Raw genomic sequence first — 21,208 nt, 5'->3', positions numbered from 1 at the left:
TTTCACATAGATTCCTATTTCACTTGGCCATACTCTCCTATCCCTTCGTGAGCTTTCTGTCCCGTTAATTCTGGGGTCTTTCTGATTATTGTCTAGTGATTCAAACTGGAAAGTGTCCACATGAAAACGCTTGAAATTGAATCAAAGGTGCAAGGTATCAGAGGATGGATGGTACAAATAAAGATTGGTTTGTTTATGATGCCGTGTGGGCTGAACGGCAAGTTCCTGTGCTGCACTGCTCAACATTACAGGTCGAGTAAGCCAAACCCATGGATTAACTATCAGAGATCTCGATGACTCCTACAAAAGGTGTTGTGGAAATCAGATTAGTAATCTGGAATATAACATAAAATGAATCGGAAATGATCAGCATGGGTCTCGACCCGAAACGTCACCCATTCCTTCTGTCCTGAGATGCTGCCTGACCTGTTGAGTTACTCCAGCATTTTGTGAAATAAATACCTTCGATTTGTATCAGCATCTGCAGTTATTTTCTTACACAGCAGAAACTTCCATATTGTTATATAAACCCGTTTGATTTTCTAATATCCTTATCCGATCTGGCCGATATGTGACTCCATACATATGGTAGTAGAGTTGATTCTTAAATGGCCTGTGCAAGGATGAAACTGCTTCTGAAATTGTTGGTGACCTTTCACAGACGGGAAAAGATGCAATGTAAAAGTTGTCTCTTTGGGGGCATTTTAAGGTTCCCAGACAGTTCTGAAAAACATGCTGCTATGAAAATAGGCAATGCCTTCAAATTCATGTTCAGTCTGAATTGGCAGTATATAGTGTAAACCCTGTGGGATCACAATCAGCTAAAGCTACTTCAAGCAAAAATTAATCAATATAATTGGATTGTATACACTTGGATATAAACAGGGTGTAAACTTCATTCGTTCAAAGTTTTTAATCTGTTTTTCATGCTGTCAAATATTATCAGCAAGATCTCAAACAATAGCAAGTGTTTTATTTTCTGTCTGATCGATGGAGGCGAACACATTGAAGTCTCTCCAGATGTTCCCAACACATTTACTGCATTCCATTGGTGTGTTATAAGGGCCTCAGTAGTTCTAGATGAACCTTTTAATCCCATAACTGTATATTGTAATGTTTAATTATTTTTTAAATTGTTAACTGCCCTCTGTATGTTAAATTGTCTCGGTGTCTCTCTCTCTGTCTCTCTCTCTCCCGCTCTCCCTCTCCCGCTGTCTCTCTCCCGCTGTCTCTCTCCCGCTGTCTCTCTCCCGCTGTCTCTCTCCCGCTGTCTCTCTCCCGCTGTCTCTCTCTCTCTGTCTCTGTATCTCTATCTCTGTATCTCTATCTGTCTGTCTCTCTCACCTCAATGCAATGCATTAATGATCGATCCACTGGTTGTAAAAGTCAAACAGTCATGCCGTCAGCTAATTCACTGACGTAAGTACTTAAAAACATTAATAGGCCTAAAGGGGACAAAGGAGCTCAATGACGCACATTAAGAATAATAGTGTCACTAAATTTGCTTTGTATCTGGTCCACCCAGACTAAGCCATTTAAATGCTAATTAAAACCTGGCACCTTAATTTAGTGCAGGAAGTCTAAGTAGCAACAACTGTTTTGTAATTTGCTGCAATTAACAATAATACTTAAAAACTATTAATGTGAGTACAGTTCATCACTAATTAAATTAATTAAAGATTGTGCTAAAGATTCTGACTTTGGGGTGATTGTCTTGGGAAGAGAGGTTAAGTGGACTAAGCCTTCACATTGTAGTGTTGACAAGAACAAGAGGCGATCTCATGAAACACGTTTTACATTGTTGTAGGGCTTGATAGGGTATATTGCTGGGATGTTGTTTAGCCTGATTAGGATGTCTAGGGATTGCAAAAACAAAATAAGGAATTAGTGACTCAGAACGAAGAAGAAAATCAATTTATTTACCCAGGGGGCCTCTTCTGCCTGGGGGTTTGGAGGCTGAATGTATTGAAGATTTTTAGACATAAAGAGAATCGAGAAATATGGCACAGAATTGTGTATTATCTTCCCACTGACTGGTTAGCACGCAACAAAAGTTTTTCACTGTACCTCAGTACCCCATCACTGGCCACATCTTCCCATCCCCTCCCCTTTCTGCGTTCCGCAGAGACCGCTCCCTCCGTAACTCCCTGGTCCACTCGTCCCTTCCTACCCAAACCACCCCATCCCCGGGCACTTTCCCCTGCAACCGCAGGAGATGCAACACCTGTCCCTTTACCTTCCCCCTCAACTCCATCCAAGGACCCAAACAGTCTTTCCAGGCGAGACAGAGGTTCATCTGCACATTCTCCAACCTCATCTATTGCATCCGCTGCTCTAGATGTCAACTTCTTTACATCGGCAAAACCAAACACAGGCTCGGCGATCGTTTCGCTCAACACCTTCGCTCAGTCCGCCTTAACCAACCTGATGTTCCGGTGGCTGAGCACTTCAACTCCCCCTCCCACTCCCAGTCTGACCTTTCTGTCACGGGCCTCCTCCAGTGCCATAGTGAGGCCCACCAGAAATTGGAGGAACAGCACCTTGTAGCGTTCACCTTCCGCCGTTTTGGGCACATCAACCACAATCTTGGTTTGTCCATGCCGAAGCTCAGTTTCACCTAAGAAACATCTCGACGGACGAGACAAAGTACTATTACCTCGTCAGTGCTCTACCGCCGGAGACGTCTGTGCGGTTCATCATCGCACCTCCTGCAGACGGCAAGTACGAGGCACTGAAGGTACTCTTGTTACGAACCTTCGGATTCAGTAGGCATGACCGAGCTAAGAGGCTTATGCACCTACCGGATCTCGGAGATCGGCTGCCTTCCGTTCTCATGGCCGAAATGTTGGCGCTAGCAGGTGACCACACGGATTGCCTCATGTTCGAGCAGGCATTCCGAGAGCAGTTTCCCGAAGATGTCAAGCTCATGCTCACGGATTGTTCTTTTAAGGACCCCGTGGCATATGCAGAGAAAGCTGATGCGCTCATGACATCCAAATCAAAAAGAAACAGTTCGATCAACAAGGTCTCGGCATCAGCGGGCAGCCCGCAGCGGCACCAAGATGGCGCCGCGTCTCCCGCCATTTCTCCAAAAGCCCGCCAAAAGGATCCGCACAAGCGCGGCTGGTGTCATTACCATCTACGATGGGGTGGAGAAGCCCGCAACTGCCGCTCACCTTGCACCTTCTCGGGAAATGCCTCGGCCGATCATACATAGAGGCGGTCACGATTGGCCAGAACCGACGCCTCTACATCCGAGATCGATTCACGGACACGGAATTTTTGGTTGACATGGGAGCCATAGTCAGCATCGTGCCGCCGACCGACCTCGAAACTCGATCGGGAAAGAAAGGGCCTACCCTCATCGCAGTTAACGGCAGCCCCATCCGCACGTACGGTATGCGGACAATGTCCCTGGCTCTCAGCACCCGCACGTACAAATGGCCATTCATCATCGCGGAAGTCGGTCAGGCGATCCTGGGCGCAGATTTCCTCGGGGCCTTTTCACTAGTCCCCGATGTCCGCGGTAACGGCCTTCGATCCTCCGCCAGCAGCGATGAGCCCGCCGCTCCACCGGCCGCCACCCAACCCAGCCCGACTGTCCAGGCCCCCGACCCATATGCTGCGGCCCTGGCGGAGTTTCCGGAGCTGCTCGTTCAGCGGTTCGACGCCCCTTCTGCCCGGCACGGCGTGGTCCACCACATCCGCACCGAGGGACCCCCCGTCTTCGCTCGGGCCAGGAGGTTACCGCCCGACAAACTGGTGGTGGCGCGGGCAGAATTCCGGAAGATGGAACAAATGGGCATTGTCCGTCGGTACGACAGCCCGTGGGCCTCTCCGTTGCATATGGTCTCCAAAGCATCTGGGGGGTGGAGACCATGCGGCGATTACCGACGCCTCAATGCCGTCACCACGGCCGACCGCTACCCCATACCGCACCTCCAAGACTTCTCGTCTGGGCTGGAAGGTGCCGTGGTTTTCTCCAAAATCGATTTGGTGCGGGGCTACCACCAGATCCCTGTGCGCCCGGAGGACATACCAAAGACTGCCACGATCACTCCGTTCGGGTTGTTCGAATGGTTGCGTATGCCTTTCGGTTTAAAGAACACGGCACAGGCTGTTCAGCAACTCATGGACCATGTTGGTCGAGATTTGCCTTTTGTTTTCATTTATTTAGATGATATCCTGGTCGCCAGCCGCTCGGAGCAGGAACACCTAGCCCATTTGCGGACCGTGTTGCGGCGGCTCCAAGACCACGGGCTCATCATCCACCCCTCCAAGTGTCAATTTGCCCTCCATTCTCTTGATTTCTTAGGACACCGAATCACCCCCACCGGCGCCACCCCTTTGCCTGAGAAGGTGGAGGCTATCCGTGCATTACCGCGGCCCACCACAGTGAAGGAGTTGCAGGAGTTCGTGGGCATGGTGAATTTCTGCCATAGGTTCGTCCCGGCAGCGGCACGGGTCATGCGCCCGCTCTTCCAGTGTCTCGCGGGCAAACCTGTGGAGTTAGAATGGTCCGCGGCCGCTGAGACGGCCTTTGAGGCAGCTAAAGCGGCTCTGGCAGACGCCACCATGCTCGTCCACCCGAGCGCCTCCGCCCCCACGGCCCTGACGGTCGATGCGTCGAACGTGGCGGTGGGAGGGGTTTTGGAACAGCAGGTGGGTGGCCTTTGGCAGCCCTTGGCGTTTTTCAGCCGACAGCTGAGTTCGGCTGAGCTGAAGTATAGCGCCTTTGACCGAGAGCTTCTGGCTCTCTATTTAGCTGTCCATCACTTTAGGTATTTACTAGAAGGCCGCCCATTTGTGGCCTTTACGGACTACAAACCGTTGACTTTTGCTTTTTCCAAATTGTCCGACCCATGGTCGGCCCGCCAGCAGCGGCACCTGACTGCCATCTCAGAGTTTACCACCGATGTCCGTCATCTCGCGGGTAAGCTTAATACCGTTGCTGACGCCCTGTCCCGGCCAGCCGTTTCCCCCATTTCAGCGGTGGGCTGCGAGGTGGATCTCCAGGAGCTTGCAGAGGCACAGCGCCTGGCAGACACCGCCTCAGCATACCAGTCCACCACTTCGGGGTTGAAGTTGGCCCAGGTGGCCTGCGGGCCTGCGGGTACAAAAGTCTGGTGTGATGTTTCCCTTCCCCGCCCCAGGCCGGTGGTGCCGGCCTCCCTCCAGCGCCGGGTGTTTGATGCCATTCACGGGCTGGCGCACCTGTCCATCCGCTCCACCTCTGCCTTAGTGGCCGCTTGGTTTGTGTGGCATGGCCTGCGAAAGCAGGTAGCCGCTTGAGCCCGTTCCTGCATTCCCTGCCAGACCGCTAAAGTTCACCGCCATGTTCAACCCCCGGTGCAAGAGTTCGCAGTTCCTGCGGTCCGTTTTTTCCATATTCGTGTTGATTTAGTTGGGCCTTTACCTTCCTCCCGGGGCTACACTCATCTGCTCACGGTGGTTGACCGATTCACCCGGTGGCCGGAGGCTTTCCCGTTGTCCGATACCTCCGCCGCCTCTTGTGCCCGGGCCCTGGCCCTCCATTGGGTGGCCCGTTTCGGTGTTCCGTCCGTCATTACCACGGACAGGGGATCCCAGTTCACCTCTGCCCTTTGGGCCACGCTGGCGGAGCTGTACGGCTCCCGGTTGCAGCAGACCACAGCGTACCATCCACAGGCTAATGCGCTCGTGGAGAGGTTTCACCGGCAACTTAAGGCGGCCCTCAGTGCGCGGATGGAAGGCCCGGACTGGGTAGACCAACTTACCTGGGTCCTTTTGGGCATCCGGACTGCTCCTAAGCAGGATCTCGGTGCTTCGTCCACAGAACTGGTATATGGCTCGCCACTTCGAGTGCCCGGGGATTTCCTGCCGGAGTCCTCTGGTCAGCAGCCTTCGGTTCCGTCGGTTTTGGCATCACTCCGGGCACGCGTGGGTTCCCTGGCACCGGTTCCTATGGTATGAACCGCCTGCCTTGAAGGACTGTGAGTTTGTGTTTCCGCGTAGGGATGCCCATCGTTCCCCATTGCAGAGGGTCTATGAAGGCCCGTTCCGCATGTTGCGTAAAGGGACGGTCACCTTCACCTTGGATGTAGGCGGCAGGAGTGAGCTCGTCTCGGTGTCCAGGCTCAAACCTGCGCACTTGGATCCGGACAGCCCTGTCCTGGTCGGCCAACCGCCTCGGCGGGGCCGTCCTCCTGCAGTTCCACCCGATCTGGGACCCCCTGCTCCTGTGGTTCCGGCAGCCCCTCTCCTTACTCGTTCTGGTCGTGAAATCCGGCTCCCTGCTAGGTTCCGTACCTCGGGTTCTGGGGGGGGGGGTCATGTAGTGACCATAGAAATTGGTCCTGGGAGTCGAACCCTTGGATTGGCCAGCAAGGTCACGTGTGGGTGCGACCGTAGGGATTGGTCCAGGGAGTTGAGCCCACTGATTGGACAGCGGCGTCACGTGTGGTTTTGGCGCCCAAAAACCAGTCAGTTAGGAGAGTTCTTCGAAGTGAACAGTTAGAATTAATGGTTGTCTGTAATCTCGTTCGTTATACTTTGTAATCGAATGTTGCTGTCGCAATAAACTTCTTTAACAAAGAATGAGCCTCCAGACTCGCCATTACCTCATATTTCACTTGGGCAGCTTGCAGCCCAGTGGTATGAACATTGACTTCTCCAACTTGAGATAGTTCCTCTGTCCCTCTCTTCCCCTCCCCCTTCCCAGATCTCCCACTGTCTTCCTGTCTCCACCTATATCCTTCCTTTGTCCCGCCCCCCTGACATCAGTCTGAAGAAGGGTCTCGACCCAAAATGTCACCCATACCTTCTCTCCTGAGATGCTGCCTGACCTGCTGAGTTACTCCAGCATTTTGTGAATAAATACCTTCGATTTGTACCAGCACCTGCAGTTATTTTCTTACACTATTTTAACTAAGAGGAGGCTGTCAGGTGGCCTGTGGAATATAGAAAACATTGAGGAGCATAGACAGGGTAGATTCTTTAAAGAGTATAAGAAAATAACTGCAGATGCTGGTACAAATCGATTTATTCACAAAATGCTGGAGTAACTCAGCAGGTCAGGCAGCATCTCGGGAGAGAAGGAATGGGTGACGTTTCGGGTCGAGACCCTTCTTCAGACCCTTCTTCAGACCCTTCTGAAGAAGGGTCTCGACCCGAAACGTCACCCATTCCTTCTCTCCCGAGATGCTGCCCGACCTGCTGAGTTACTCCAGCATTTTGTGAATAAATAGATTCTTTAAAGATACGTATATTAAGAAAAGAGGGCATGTTTACTTTGAGAGAGATGTATTAAAGATCTGAGGAAATTTATTTTACACAAAGTGTAATCAATAACCATATAACCATATAACCATATAACAACTACAGCACGGAAACAGGCCTGTCCGGCCCTACCAGTCCATGCCGACCACTCTCTCTGACCTAGTCTCATCTACCTGCTCTCAGACCATAACCCTCTAATCCCCTCTTATCCATATACCTATCCAATTTACTCTTAAATAATAAAATCGAGCCTGCCTCCACCACTTCCACCGGAAGCCCATTCCATTAGGAACAATATTAGGAACTTGCTGTCAGAGGAGGTGGTGAAGTCAGATACATTTCAGAGACATTTGTTGGAGGACTAGAATAGGCTAGTTTTAGAAATATACAGTTCTAATGAAGGAAAATGGAATCTGTGTAGGTAAGTAAACTTTGAAGAAGGGTCCCGACCCAAAACGTCACCCAACCTTTTTCTCCAAAGATGTTGCCTGACCTGCTGAGTAACTTGGCGCTTTGTGTGTATCTTTAGTAAAATGGTAGACATGGATGCAATGAGCTGAGGGGCCCATTTCTTAGGTGTGCAACTCTGAAGTTAGTGTAGGAAGGTAAAATTGGGGCAGAATACTGAGCTATTAATTCATTGAAAGATGGAGCAACTTTGGGGGGAAAAATGCAACTTCACTGACTCTTGGGAATACAACAAGGCGAAGAAACATTCGGGAAAGAATTCATGGGCTCAGCTCCATATAATCCTATTGTGAGCAGCCATTTTGGAAAGGCTATATTTTGATGTGAAGTGCTCTGAGGGTAAGTGTTGAGGCTTTGACTCCAGAGGATTTGATGAGGAGGCTGAGCAGAGGGTGACAGCAAGATAAGATGTGGTAAGGTCTGTCTCCTTTGTCTAAGTGCAGTTGGGACATTAGGTAGGGCACTGGTATGTTCCTCCTGAAGGATGTGGGAACTTCCAGTGTCTCTGAGGACTACACCAGATTTGTTCATACTTCATGCAGCTCCTGACTGAGAGAGGGAACTGGAGCTGCAGCTGGATGACTTCAGGTTTGTCTGGGAGAATGAGAGCATCAAAGAGAGGATTTGTAGTAAGATGGTCACACCTAAGGTGCAGGTATAAAGTTGATGGGTGAGAACCAGGAAAGTGAGTAGGAAGACGGTGCAGGAATCTCATGTGGCCATTTCCCTCAAACACGTTTACCCTTTTGGATAATGCTGGGAGGAATGAGGGAAAGCAATAGCAGCCAGGTCTGAAGCACATTGGGGTAGGGTGAAGTCGGACAGGACTACAGTGGTAGGAGACTCTAGAGTTAGGAACAGACATGAGACTCAGTGGCTGCAAATGGGGCTTCACGATGGTGTCACAAGAAACTTCAGATGCTTGAATCTTGAGCACAACACAAAATGATGAAGAAACTCAATGGGTAAGGCATCACCTGTGGAGGAAATTGATAGACAATGTTCCAGGTCAAGTCCCTTTGTTCGACTGATCGGAATAGTGGGAGAAAGACAAAAAAGAGAGGTCCCCCACCTGGAACAAAGCCTGACAAGTGAGACGTATGCTCCAATCGGTCTGAAAAGGGCCCCAATATGAAACATTGTCTGTCTATTTCCTCCATAGACGCTGCTTGACACGCTGAGTTCCTCCAATACTTGTGTTTTGCTCCAGGATGGTGCATTGTCTCCCTGGTATCAGAGTTCAGGATGTCTTAGTGCTGCTGCAGAACATTATCGGGGTTGAGGGTAAGCAGCCAAAGGCCGTTGTTTGAATTGATACCAATGACATGAGTAGGAAAAGAGATGAGTCCTATGGAATGAATATTGGAAGTTAGGAAAAATGTTAGATATATCTGGATTACCACCCTTGCAGTGCCACATGCGAGTGAGGACAGGAATAGAAGGGTAGGCCGGTCACATCCGTGGTTGACGTGTTGGTGCAGGGAGCAAGGGTTCAGAATTTTGGACGATGGGAATTCCTTCTGAGGCAGAGGTGACCTGCACAAGAGGGATGGGTTGCACCTCAACTGGAGGGGGACTGATGCACTGCGATGGAGATTACTAGTGCTACTCGAGCAGGTTTAAGTTAAAATTAGCAGGAGGGGAGGATCCCAGACCAAAAAGGGAACAGATGAGAAGTTGGTGTTAATTGTTGCCATTAAACAGAACATGACAGGCAAGCAGAAAAAAAAGATTTATGGTTTAAATTATATTAATTTCAATGTTGGAGCTTCAAGGCAGATGGGCTCAGGGTGTGGATTGGCTCGGGGGACTGGGAAATTGTAGCCATAACAGAGCTGCCAGAGAAACTATAGAAGCAGATTCAATTATGACTTTGAAAAAGACATTTGGACAGATGTACAGATGGAGTGGGAAAGGGCCAAATGGGCCGAAATGGGACCAGCCCAGTATGCCAGCTGGCATGGACAAGGTGGGCTGAAGGGCCTGTTTCTGTGTTGTATGTCTGATGTCTCTGTTCACGAGGGGAGCTAACAGAATCATACCTAAAATCAATATTATGTTCAAAAGAAGATTAAAAATCTGACAAAATGATAGTATCCAAAAAGGAATATATCTAACAGGAAAATTGTACAGAACATTGGAAAAATATGCATCATAAGGTTAATGGTAGAATTGAATGAATGAATGAATAAGTTTATTGGCCAAGTATGCATATACAAGGAATGTGCCTTGGTGCTCCGCTCACAAATGACAACACAAACATACAGTTAACAATTAAGAATAAAGCATAAACACATCAAAACAATAAGGATACACCATTACGGTCTAAACATGTGGGTGAAAATAAACCAGAACAAAAAAAAGACTACAGATTTTGATGTTATTAAAATCTGGTTTAGGTGTTTTCAAAATGCAATGAAAATAGGAAAAGGGTCTCTACCCAAAACATCACTTCTTCATGTTCTCCAGAGATACTGCCTGACCTGAGTTACATCAGCACTGTACATACTTTTATGTATGAACCAGCATCTGCAGTCCTTTAATTTTATGAAGAAATTAGGCATTAGCTTACAAAATCACAGTTTAGTTAGCTAGTTCGTTTTTTATTGTCACATGTACCAAGGTGCAGCAAAAAGCTGTTTTGTTGCATGCTGTCCAGCAGGGGAAAGACTATACATAATTGCAATCAAGCCATCCACAGTGTACAGATACAGGCCAAATGGAATAATGATTCCCTTTATATGAGACTGTCGGCAAACTTACCTGGTGGCGCACTGGCAAAATGGTTGAACTGTCCCACATGTTGTTTTGCCGGTTTGCAAAAACCTCTGTGATGTGCCTCATGAAAATAGGATCAGTTAGATTGATATCATGGTCCGCGAAGACTTGGTTGGCCAAAGGACCTGTTTTGTGCTGTACTGTTCCATGTTCTATGAAAGACATTACATAAATAAGGATTGTCATGGATGTTGTTGGAATTGATTGTCAGCAGTTGTGTGTCTCACCATAACAGCTGAGGCAGAGATTATATCAAATGGGAATCCATGGTCATCGTGGATGTGCCTCATGAGATGTGCCTCTGAGATGTGCCTCATGAAATAAATACTTTTATCGTGGTTTGGAAACATTTGCATTGAGTAAAGTAAGAGGTGCGATCATATGGACTGAAACCACCATTACTGGAGTGGGTTCTGTGAGCAAGCTGGTAGTTGGGTCAGCATTGTGACCTTTTGTTTTTCACTACCTTTATTAATGATCTGATGGAAGAAATTTGTCTTTGACCACGATTCCAAAACGTGTGCTCGTGTCAATAAACCATAGTATCGATACGCATGTATGCATTTATCACCACCATTCAAGAGTCAAGAGTACTTACCACCGAACCTTGGCTAATGAGTTACCGTCATTTGAACATTTTAAACAGAAACGAGTGAAAGTGCACTCTATAATATCTTGTAAAACAGAAGTATATATTATTTTTAACAAGGACACACGCAATCGAAGATAATGGCGAAAATACACATGACTGATATTAAGTGAAACTTTTTTTTGGCATTCTTGCACAAGCACAATTAGCTTGGTAATATAATTCCACATTGCAAGATTCAATGGGGGTGAAGTTTCATGGGAGTACTCCCACTTGTTCATTGAGGCTTTGGCAGAAGAACTGTGGAAATGCAGAAAAAAAATATTTGTCAATTCTGTTGGAATGATGGCAGGCATCCAGGAGTTTCAGGGCGTAGGAGATGGACCATGGATTCCCATTTGATATAATCTCTGCCTCAGCTGTTATGATGAGACACACAACTGCTGACAATCAATTCCAACAACATCCATGACAACACCTATTTATATAATGTCTTTCACAGAACATTGAACAGTACAGCATAGAACAGGCCCTTCGGCCAACCAAGTCTTCACTGACCATGATATCAATCTAACTGATCCCATCAGCCTGCACATATTCCCTATTCCTCAATTCCATGCCTGTTCATGTGTAATTAGCAAATTTGCAGATGATACAAAGCTGGGTGGTAGTGTGAACTGCGAGGAAGATGCTATGAGGTTACAGGGTGACTTGGACAGGTTGTGTGAGTGGGCGGATGCTTGGCAGATGCAGTTTAATGTGGATAAGTGTGAGGTTATCCACTTTGGTGGTAAGAATAGGAAGGCAGAGTATTATCTGAATGGTGTCAAGTTAGGAACAGGGACGTACAACGAGAATTGGGCGTCCTAGTGCATCAGTCACTGAAAAGAAGCATGCAGGTACAGCAGGCAGTGAAGAAAGCCAATGGAATGTTGGCCTTCATAACAAGAGGAGTTGAGTATAGGAGCAAAGAGGTCCTTCTGCAGTTGTACAGGGCCCTAGTGAGACCACACCTGGAGTACTGTGTGTAGTTTTGGTCTCCAAATTTGAGGAAGGATATTCTTGCTATTGAGGGCGTGCAGCTTAGGTTTACTAGGTTAATTCCCGAAATGGCGGGACTATCATATGTTAAAAGACTGGAGCGACTAGGCTTATATACACTGGAATTTAGAAGGATGAGAGGAGATCTTATCGAAACGTATAAGATTATTAAGGGGTTGGACACGTTAGAGGCAGGAAACATGTTCCCAATGTTGGGGGAGTCCAGAACAAGGGGCCGCAGTTTAAGAATAAGGGGTAGGCCATTTAGAACTGAGATGAGGAAAAACTTTTTCAGTCAGAGAGTTGTGAACCTGTGGAATTCTCTGCCTCAGAAGGCTGTGGAGGCCAATTCTCTGAATGCATTCAAGAGAGAGCTGGTTAGAGCTCTTAAGGATAGCGGAGTCAGGGGGTATGGGGAGAAGGCAGGAACGGGGTACTGATTGAGAATGATCAGCCATGATCACATTGAATGGTGGTGCTGGCTTGAAGGGCCGAATGGCCTCCTCCTGCACCTATTGTCTATTGTCATGTCCAAATCTATTTTAAACATTGCTATTGGATCTTTCCCCATCTCCTATATTTCTCTTGGGGCAGAGGATAGCAGATGACAGATCATTACATCTATTTAAGGTGGAGATGGATATATATTTGATAGATCAAAGAATTGATGGTGAAGGGAACTAACATGGAAAAGGAGTAGATCAGCCATGATCATATTAAAGCCCAGCTCTCCATCTTTGCCTTGATCTTGACTAGCTGAAAATAAAACTGTGAATGATTTTCATATGGTGATAAATAGATAACATTTGATGCACTCGGCAGGTAGGACAGCACTCTTGGAAAGAAATCGGGCATTGCATTTCAGGTTGAAGACCTGGGTGGCACAGTGGTGCATCTAACGTATTTACTGCCTCAGACCCTGCTTTAGTCTTGACTTTGAAAGCTGTCTGTATGAAGTTTGCATGTTTTTCCCGTGACCGGGTGGAATTCGTCCCACACACCAAAGATGTGTGGACTGGCTACTATAAATTGCCCCTCGTGTCTTTGAGGCTGGTTGAATCAGGAGGGATTTGATGAGAGTAGATCAAGTAGTCACACAGTGTTTTGTGTCCAGAGTAGGGGAATCAAGAACCAGAGGACAAAGATTTAAGGTGAGGGGAGGGGAAAGATTTAATAGGAACCTCAAGGTAACTTTTTCACACGAAGGGTGGAGGGCAAATGGAACGAGCTGCCGGAGGAGGAGGTTGAGGCTGAGGCTGGTACGATCGCAAAGTTGAAGAAACACCATGGATAGGACAGATTTAGAGTGGTTTGGGTCAAATGCAGGCAGGTGGGTCTTGTGTAGATGGGACGTTGGCCGTTGTGGGCAAGTTGGGCCGAAGGGCCTATCTCCTCTGCTTAAAGCTCTATGACACTATGTGAGTATGGGAGATTAAAAAAATTGAATTTGTATATTAATCATTCAACGGTTCTTTATTATTACACATGATGCGGGAAGATTGTTCCCGATGTTGGGAGAGTCCAGAACCAAGGGTCACAACTTAAGGATAAGGGGGAAGTCTTTTAGGACCGAGATGAGAAAACATTTCTTCACACAGAGAGTGGTGAGTCTGTGGAATTCTCTGCCACAGAAGGTAGTTGAGGCCAGTTCATTGGCTATATTTAAGAGGGAGTTAGATGTGGCCCTTGTGGCTAAAGGGATCAGGGGGTATGGAGAGAAGGCAGGTACAGGTTACTGAGCTGGATGATCAGCCATGATCATATTGAATGGCGGTGCAGGCTCGAAGGGCCGAATGGCCTACTCCTGCACCTATTTTCTATGTTTCTATGAAAACATAGGGTGAAATTCTTATTTTTTTGCATACAGTTCAGTGAAGTATTGCCATACCTAAGCACAATCCTGCTTAGTACAAAGTGCACAGAAATAGCCCACACATGCGAGAGTCGCTAGATTTCCAAACTCCAGTCTGGTCCGTGCATGCATTCTTCTGGAGCATCGCCTGAGTGAGTCCCAGGCTGCTGCAGGGCCTTCAGCCGCCGCCCCTGTCCAGGTTGTCGCAGTCCAGAGGACACATTAGACTGTCCTCCCTCTCCCCATCCGGTCACCTTCAGCCTTTGTGCCTGGGGCGCCTTCCCCAGCCAACTTTGAGTGCGAGGAAGGTGAGACCCTGCCTCACTCTCTTACCAGCCCATGCTCCTGTGTCGGCCATCGCCGGCTCCTTCCATCCTCCTCTCCGGTCCTCAGGGGGGGAATGAGCAGGGGCCGTCTCGGTGGCTTCCTTCTACAGGTCCTCCCTCCTGGTCGCACGGCCCACACATCATTAGTCAATGGGTGATTGATGGTTGGTGTGGAGTCATTATTTCTGCATCTTTCTGCTCTCTGATTCATCAGTACTGGGAGAGAGTTTTCCCATTTTCCATTTTATTTCAGATTTTCAATATCTGTAGTTGTTTTTTATTTAATACTTTTTAAATGTCTGCCTTTCAGAGAAACAAAAGTAATTACAATTGAATTTCAATATATTTTCAAAAGATGATAATAAAGTTATCGAATTGTAAAATATTTTAAAACATTATTCTAAAGCCAAATAACTTTTTTCAAGAATAACTTCTCTTTCCTTTGCCTCCCAATCAGCAGCAGCATAATCCATATTCTAATCAATGTGGTCATGGAGTCTGTCAGATTAGATTTTAACTTGGATCAGATGCAGAAATAATAACCATCGTATGTAAAACAATTAAATATATGTCTCCAATCACCCTCAGCACGCTTTTTGCCTGTGCAGCTGTACTTGGATCTTGTTTTAAGATATACACTCTGTCAGATTTTTGACATTGTGTTAGTGTTTTTTTGAAGGTCCAGTCAGTTTCTCGGAGATCTTTAAGCTGGCAAGTATGATATTAATATAATGAAATAATTGGCTTGACTCTTGTATTATCGTCTTAATGGTCAATTAGAGAAGAACATAAATAAAGTTGATATATACCCCCCTCCGACTGTCTTATCTTTGCTTAGTTTAGGGACACAGCGTGGAAACAGGCCCTTTGCCCCACCAAGTCCACATTGACCAGTGATCCCCGTACACTAGCACTATCCTACACCTTAGGGACAATTTACATTTTTTACTGCAGCCAATTAACGTACAAACCTGTACGTCTTTGGAGTGCGGGAGCAAACAGGAGCACCCGGGAAAACCCGTGCGGTCATGGGAGAACGTACAAACTCTCCATACAGACAGCACCCATAGTTAGGATCGATCCCGGATCCAGGCCACTGTAAGGCAGCAACTCTACCACTGTGCCACTGTGCAGCCGAAAATGCCGAGGCAGATAACAGTCAAGAGTGTTTAATTGTCATATGCACCAGGAATATAACAATGAACTTCCTATCTGCAACTTTTTTATAGGTGCATTAAAATTAAAATAACAACACAGCAAAACAACAAATAAAAATACAATGAACAATAGTACAATAAATTAGATGTACAAAATAAGTGTTAAATATCATCATCGTCGTGGCTATCCCTCAAGGTCGAGGATGATGGTCTATGTTCCGTTGAACGAAGACGCCTGTGCGTGTGTTTGTTTAACATATACTTGATGTTGCACTCCAAGAAGCACATGGTCCTTCACAAATCAATCAACTAATTCCAATGGCAAGGGAACCAAGACGATTGGAGCTGATAGATCTGTTGCAGCCCTCATCCGCCTTCACAGCCGTTGAGTTCAAAGTAACAATCCACCTGGTCCGCTGTTGAGGTCTTGTAGGTTCGATCGTTCTTAGTCTGGACCCTCATCCTCGACCTTACCGCCATGTGTGGCCCTACCAGAAGCTAGTACTTCCGATGGCATCGCTCTCAGAATCATGGGGGCACGCAAGCCCCTTCACCACAACAAGGTGAATGATCTGAAGAGGTGTTAAATATACCAGGTAATTGGACCATAACAATGCATGCCAACGTACGTAGTGCAACCTACAAACAGTACATAGTTGTTCATCGCTGAGATATGGTTGTGCAGGGTGGTTAAAGAGCCTGATGTTTCATGGAAATAAGCTGTTATTGGAGCTGGAGGTCATGGCTCTCGGACAAATGATAGAAAGATGTGAGAGCAGATGGAATTTAAATTGCGTTTTTCTTTTTGGATATAAATAAAGTCACGATATGTTCATTGTTTGTAATCTCTTAAAATACGTCTCCATGGTACAAATGACGTCATTTTCAATGAGTCACAAGGGTTTTGTAATAGTATGGTGTCCAACTGAATTGAAGATAACTCAAAACATATAAGCACAATGTTATGGACATTATTTCATTAGTGACAGATGCTGAAGCGGTGGTATCCTGCTGCTTACAGTACATCAATCTTTAAGTAGCACAACAACCATGTAGCCTTCTTGACCATGCATTCTTTATGCTTTCATCCTATCACATCATGAAATCCACTTATTTTTAAAGCACATCATTGTGATAGGCATAAACAACGAAAGAATAAACCTTTAAACAAAAGTAATTTTTATGTATGCAAAATTACATATTATTTTAATATGCAGATAATTAGGAGCTACGTTCCCAAAATCCCGATTTGGATTGCTGTTGGCAAAGTTCCATTCCAAGATCAGATATTTATTTATTTATGATGTGAGGTCAATTTAAAACTTATCGTGTGATTCATACTGCGTAATGCACTTCACAGATTATTGGAAGCAGACAAGATGCATTGTTTGCATTTAAATCTTTTTCTATTTTGCATTTTCACTTCTTTCTCTTAAAATTAAATACATCAAATTTTCCTTAGTAGTCTGCTGCTTCATTCGAATTGTGAGCAACAAAGGGGATCCTGTTGGGAAAATAGCAAGTTACTAATTACAAGCGAAATCAAGTAGTTGACTATAAATTGCACAAGATTCCAGGGTAATTCAGTTCCCTATCAGTCACTCATTGACTACTCGTGTGTATGAGTTTCTTTGATTGAGCGGAATCTTTCAGCAAAGTAGTAAGATTAATAACCTCCATATTAGGGATGCCAAATAAAAATCCATGAAAGTTAACCCAAGGAATATTTATTTCCAATCAAGAGACTTATGTAATCCGTGGTTTGCATAATTGCTGTTAAATTGTGCACGTTACAATTTTGTGTCCAAATAAATTCTACAAACCATGAATAGCACTTTAAGCCAATGCCTTTATAATCCATTCCTCCTAAATAATGTCTCAAGGAGAAGGTTTTATAATTGCAATAATACAGAATCAACTTCTAAATTGCACAGTAATAATGAAAGAAATACTACCACAGAATCTACTGCTGATCAGTTGAGTTTAGAATAACCCTGTATTAATAAGCTTACAATAAACAATGTCCATAGATTTTACAGATAGCCCTTTTTCTAAGTTGGCACAGATATTGATGGGCAGATACCTGAGCTCAGTTGATACCTCACCTGAAGCCTCACTCTTTCCTGGAATGAGGCCCAGGTGAACTCTTCCACTCGGAGGTGAACTCTCAGCTCAAAGGCGAGACTTTGCCGTTTGGAGCTTCTCTAGATGTGACTCAGGCTCCCACAGTGGCCTAGATACCTGGCAAAACTCCATCTCCGTGTTTACAGACTGTGAGCACTGTCAGTGGAAAAACTGCAAATAAAAGGAACAAAGTGCCGGAGTAACTCGTTAGGATAGGCAGCATCTCTGGAGAACATAGACATTTTGAATCAGGACCCGTCTTTAGACTTCTTCATCTATCCATGTCCTCCAGAGATGCTGCTTGAGCCACTGAGTTACTCCAGCACTTTGTGACTTTTGTGTAAACCAGCATCTTCAGTTCCTTGTTTACATAGCTGTTGTGCTGCTGCAAGTAAGAATTTGATTGTTCCGTTCCAGGTCATATGGCAATAAAACACTCTTGATTCTTGCATGGAACTGCAGATGCTGGAATTTTGAGTTAAACAAAAAGTTCTGGAGTACCTCAGCAATTCAAGCAGCACCCTGTAAAGCGTCTTTGAGTATATGAAAAGTGCTATATAAATGTAATGTATTATTATTATTATTAACTCTGAAGGACACGGTAGATGACATTTTGGGTCTTTAGACTGACCAGCAATGTGACCTATTCATGTCCTTCAGCAATGCTGCCTGATAAGTTAAGTTCCTCCAGCAATTAACACTGTCAGTGTCCTGATATTCAAACACTCACAATGATTGAAATTAAAAACACTTTTGAAAATGTTAAGATTATTTTAAGTAAAGGCAATTATAACATTGAAAACATTAGAACATTAAAAAAAATTGGCTGAATGAATCACCTTCTGTCAGGAGAGATATCATCCTATTAATGCTCATTGGTTAGCTAGCATTCCACACACTCAGCGGGAAATTTTCCCAACTAAAATGCTGGGAAGTGACCAGATTTTTATGTTCCCCCTTTGAACTCCATGTGGAGTTCAGCTGGGCAGTGCAAGTATTCGAGTTTAGCTGGGCAGAGCAAGTTATCAGCTGAACAGAAGTTCAGAAGTTACACTTTCACTTGGGATTTCTGAAATTCCACCCAGTTATGTGCAATACTCTGAGCATTTTAAGTGGAAGGTCCACTCCATTATAAGAAAACAAAATGAAAATTGTTAGTTTAAATGAAGGTAACTATCTTGCCATTTATGAGACTGATAAGTGAGTATTCTTTTTTTAAAAATTATCATACACCAGATATTAATTTCTACGTAAGTTTTATCTTTGATGTTAGGTATCTGTAACGGAGCGGATGGTATAAGTTACTCTCATGTCAAAGACCTAAACTGCTTTTGGAGAAACAGTGACTTGAATCAGGAGAGCACACACTTAGTCCCCTGGGTGCAGATTTGACTGATGCCATCCTGGGAGCTGGCAGAAGCTGCCCAGTTAACCTTTGTTAGACTGTAAAGGTTGGCCAGGAACTGTTTTAATCTAATCGCTCCATTTACCATACTTGTTTATTTACTTTTTTTTTTGTTCTCTTGAATCCATTAATAGATTGAGATTAATGCTTCCCAACAGTTTTTCAAGCAGAGCTGAATCTGTAATAGAGCAAGGTACTGAGAGGGTAATGTACTGTAAAACAATTTAAAATCCAAATGAGATTTGGTTGGAGAAGCACTCAATACTGGGCAATAGAATTTTCCTCAAATGATTTTATCGTGAATGATGGCCAAGAGTGCAAAATTTAACTTCAAGCTAGAAAGACGCCAAAGAGTGCTTTAATACTTTTGAAGCATGATAGTACAATATACGGCTGCTTATGTTCTGAATATACCCTGTGAATGCTGTGTGCTTAGATGCTTGGCTGTGTTTTGCAATTTCTCTTGTGTCTGCATAGTCCCAGTGCTTCCAGGATTTTGGAGGGGTGGGTGTGAGTAAGTGAGGTGTGTCGATTGGAGGCAGGTAGTTTTTTTGCAATATAAAGCTAAAGAGCTCGTCCTGCCATTTTTGCAGAGGAGCCAGATATGTTTAGCAATGGACCCTTGCTTTGGCTCATGCTTCATCCTGTGAAATTGCAGGGGATGCTTGGAAACAACTTGATGAATGTGCTGTACCATCTTTGAAAGGTGCAACATGCCCGGGGGCCGATGCAACACATGAGTTGCTTCTTCTTTGACTGTTTCCAGACCAAACATCTGAAAATGCCATTGGGCCTCGTTGAGTTATGTATTTAAAATACCACAACAAATTAAACCATGGAATTTTAAGCTATATTTAAGGCCTAATAGATCAAATGCATTATCACATTTTATTAAAATAATATATTGCTACTTCAGTGGAGATAGGGTGTTAAGAGACTGAAGGAGATGATTTTCAGACAATGCATTAAGCCAAGGCCTTATCTGTTTCTCAGAATGCTTAAAATCCCACTGCTTGGAGAAGAGGTCGAGGAGTTTTTTGGGCTATCATTAATTCCTTAACCAGCTCATTTCATAGATTATCTTAGAGTTGTTTGTGGGTCTATTTTTGCATAATTTGGCTGCTATATTTAGTAGGAGTAACTAGTTCAGAAGAACTTGAATTGTCTCTGAAAAGTCTTGCATTCTTCAGATAAGTTTTAAAAATGTAAGCACATTTATCTTCGGCAGTGAAAGTCATGACTAACAACTTTTTAACCTGTGAGATTTACACATGAATGATTATCTACATGTAATATGGGCTGTTCTGATGCAAGAAAATCAGCCGGCAATGTTAATCATTAAACTGGCAGGTCCCAGAAGAACTATTCTGAAACTATTTTGCTTACGAGTCGTGCACTTCATTTAGATAATAAAGTGCATAGCTGATGTAGAGATTTACTTATCAGCTAATACTTCACCCATTGAGTGCATCCACAAAAATGACTGCATTAAACTGTCTTAGCATGAGCCTAAGCATGAACCTGATCACTGAACTGATTTCCCAATTTAACTTTGGAGCCTGCTTAAAATGTCAAGTTCAGAAATGGCGCTGTTTTAATAATGATAGCACCACTTATGCAATAGCTTCAAAATGTTTAACTATAATTAACTTGGACAAATATGAATGATTTTGATCTAATGTAAACAGGATCTGGTGAAACAGCGTCTATTCTAAGTGTATGAACAAAAATAGAAGTCAATACATTTTCAGACATTGCAGTAGGACTGGAGAACAGCACTTTCAGCTGAGGGATTGAACAGCTGTACACTGTTTGCACATGCAGTGGTATTTTTTCAAATGCATTAATACAGTTCAATCTCTTGCCATGCATGACCTATTTTTGGTTAACACCAGCCATTGTTCTATTTTTGTCACTTTCGGACTGTGTTGTTGATTCATAAGAAAACGTTTCATTACTTGCTTCTATCAACTGGGAGGGAAATGAGCAGGGCAGAGCAGTGAGGGGACTGCTCTGTACTAACTTAAATCCTCTATTGCTTGCAAAGAAGAGAAAAAATACCTTCCGTCAGCTGCTGTTACTGCACCTTTCCAGCTGCTTTCGGCTTCCTCAACAAGGCAAACCAAATTGGCTAAAAAGAGGTAAAAAAAAGATTTTTTTGCAGAAATGTTTGGTTGCTTTTTATAACTGGATATGTGTTTGGCTTGCATG

General features: G+C 44.8%; 1 protein-coding gene across 11 annotated transcripts in view; it reads left to right on the top strand.

The window, feature by feature from the left end:
- LOC144606022 (histone deacetylase 9-like) overlaps window positions 1-21,208 on the top strand; it is a 514,560-nt gene that overhangs the window by 252,569 nt on the left and 240,783 nt on the right. Inside the window, exon 1 of one of the 11 annotated variants that reach the window (XM_078421854.1) lies at window positions 20,974-21,138. The exons of the other annotated variants lie outside the window; for them this stretch is intronic. The gene's annotated coding sequence lies outside the window, so the exon portion shown is untranslated. Of the gene's footprint in view, window positions 1-20,973; window positions 21,139-21,208 lie in introns of those variants that run through there. 11 annotated transcript variants of the gene reach the window in all.

Source organism: Rhinoraja longicauda, chromosome 2, assembly GCF_053455715.1.
Source record: "Rhinoraja longicauda isolate Sanriku21f chromosome 2, sRhiLon1.1, whole genome shotgun sequence".
NCBI classification, from domain to species: domain Eukaryota; kingdom Metazoa; phylum Chordata; class Chondrichthyes; order Rajiformes; family Arhynchobatidae; genus Rhinoraja; species Rhinoraja longicauda.
This window is presented reverse-complemented; position numbering and strand designations above follow the sequence as displayed.